Source organism: Muscardinus avellanarius (assembly GCF_963383645.1).
Source record: "Muscardinus avellanarius genome assembly, chromosome: 1".
Classification (NCBI taxonomy): domain Eukaryota; kingdom Metazoa; phylum Chordata; class Mammalia; order Rodentia; family Gliridae; genus Muscardinus; species Muscardinus avellanarius.
In genome coordinates, this window is record NC_137786.1 from 9068759 (window position 1) to 9071378 (window position 2620).

At 42.6% G+C, this 2620-nt stretch overlaps 1 pseudogene across 1 annotated transcript; it reads left to right on the forward strand.

The window, feature by feature from the left end:
- Nucleotides 1-922: 922 nt before the first annotated feature.
- On the forward strand, nucleotides 923-1757 carry LOC308268418 (nucleophosmin-like; annotated as a pseudogene). The gene has a single exon. The product of its transcript is annotated as a nucleophosmin-like (transcript).
- Nucleotides 1758-2620: the final 863 nt, after the last annotated feature.

Sequence of the window (2620 nt, forward strand, 5' to 3'; positions counted from 1 at the left end):
CAGGTGTGGTGGTGCACGCTTGTGAACTCAGTACTTGGGAGGCTCGGACAAGAGGATTGCAGGTTTGTGGCCAGCCTCGCTACTTAGCGAGGCACCCCACAACTTAGCGAGATTCTGTTTCAAAATAAAGAATAAATATAGGGCTGGGCGGTGTAGCTTGGAGGTAGACTGTGCCTGGGTTCCCTCCTCAGTACTGAAAAAAAAAAAAAGCCACTTGCCCAAATACTGAAAAAATTAAAGTCTACTTAACTCCAAGATAAGTTTTCTTCAATTGTGGAAGTTAAATATGGCTCGGATTCATACCATCTTCTTGATTCGTTGTTCAGGTAGTGTGGTCGAAAAACAACTAGACAGACATTAGCCTGTAATAAGCATTTGATAGACACCTGACCATGGACATCTTAGCACAAGCACTATTTAAGTGTGATCCTGTGTGTGGTTCACATATCACCGAAAACATGAATGCAAATAAAAATATCCCGGTTCATAGGTAGTTCAAATGTCCTTTAAGATCTGTCCTACTGTGTGCATTTTCAAAAGTGAGGTAGAATTTTGAAGGTGGTAAAAATTTGAAGGTGATGTGTGTGTGTGTGTGTGTGTGTGTGTGTGTGTGTGTAAAACAGTACTTATTTATGCATCGTTTTATGTATAAAGCAAAGATAGACAAATGTGCATAAATAGACTGTATGTCTATTTCATCGAGTGATTAGGACAAACTTGTCTGAAAAGGCCGGTAGCAGGGAGGAGGCATGATGAAAAATGTTGAGATATACTGCCTCGCGTGCTCTGGCAAAGCCTTTTTAAGATGTCACCTGCTCCCTGGCGTGATTCCGTCCCGCACGTCTATTCTCTGAGGTGCTGGTCATTTTTCTCCGTCCGCCTTGTCTTCCACCTAAGTGCGTGCCGTCCCCTCCTGGAAGATTCAATGGATAGGGATGTGAGCCCCCTGAGGCCACAGAAGTATCTCTTTGGTTGTGAGCTCAAGGCTGACAAAGAAAAACGAGTGCCAGTTATCCGGTCAGTGTAGGTGCTGGTGCACAGGACGAGTTGCACGTCGTCGAAGCAGAGGCAATGAGCTATGAAGGCAGTCCGATTAAAGAGACACTGGCAGCTTTGAAAATGTCTGTGCGGCCAGCGGTTTCTCTTGGGGGCTTTGAAATTACACCACCTGTGGTCTTAAGGTTGAAGTGTGGCTCAGGGCCTGTGCTTATTAGTGGACAGCATTTAGTAGCTGTGGAAGAAGATGCAGAGGAGGAAGATGTAAAACTCCTAAGTGTATGTGGAAAGCAATCTGCCGCTGGAAGTGGTAGCGAGGTACCGCAGAAAAAAGTAAAGCTTGCTGCTCATGAAGATGATGATGACGACGATGATGGTGAAGATGATGATGAGAAGGAGGAGGAGGAGGAGGAGGAGGAGGAGGATTTTGATGATGAGGAAACTGAAGAAAAAGTTCCAGTGAAAAAATCTGTCTGAGATAGTCCAGTGTGCAGAAATCAAACCAGAATGGAAAAGACTCAAAACCATCTACACCAAGATCAAAAGGTCAAGAATCCTTCAAAAAACAGGAAGAAACCCCTAAAGCCCCCAAAGGACCTACTTCTGTAGAAGACATTGAGGCAAAGATGCAAGCAAGTCTAGAAAAAGGCGGTTCACTACCCAAGGTGGAGGCGAAGTTCATCAGTTACGTGAAGAACTGCTTCCGGATGACTGACCAGGAGGCTGTTCAAGGTCTCTGGCAGTGGAGGAAGTCTCTTTAAGAAAATAGTTGAAACAGTTTGTTAAAACTTTCCGTCTTATTTCATTTCTGTAACAGTTGATATCTGGCTGTGTTTTTTATAATTCAAAGTGAGCACTTTCCCTACCGTGTTTGATAAATGTTGTCCAGGTTTCATTGCCAAGAATATGTTGTCCAAAAATGCCTGTTTCATTTTTAAAGATGGAACTCCACCCTTTGCTTGGTTTTAAGTATGTATGGAATGTTATGATAGGACATAGTAGTAGTGGTGGTCAGACATGGAAATGGTGGGGAGACAAAAATATACATGTGAAATAAACTCAGTATTTTAATAAAGTAAAAAATTAAATAAAATATCAACTGCTAATTAATTTCTTAAACAGAAATCTAGATATTCACGGCTCGAGCTAGCTTAAATTAAGACAGATCTCTAGAAAGACCACCGCTAATGGAAGGTGACGTTCACCCATCTTAGCCACTGCACGGAGACCCTGGGGAGAGCCTTCCAGTTGAGAAATCAGTGCCATTCTATTAGAAAAAAATAAAGGTGCTTGCCATCCACGGCTCGTGGAAGCAGTCTTGTTATTATTTTATGGTCACATCTCCTTAGTAGTAATGGTACTGATAATTACAAGACCATCTTTCATCAAATCAAGATCCCATGAATTGTTAAGATGCACCATTAAAATTGGACACCATATTAGGATGTCAAAGGTTGCCAGATGTACTGGGGAAACAGTAAAGCATGAAAAAACAGGCATCTTGGGATTGATGAAATACAAAAATAGCTGGAAAGCATTACGTGCTCAGCCTCTACCAGACAACACCTGGCTTATCTCATCCAATGCTTCCACGGTGATGCCTCTTACCTAGGGTGATACCTGT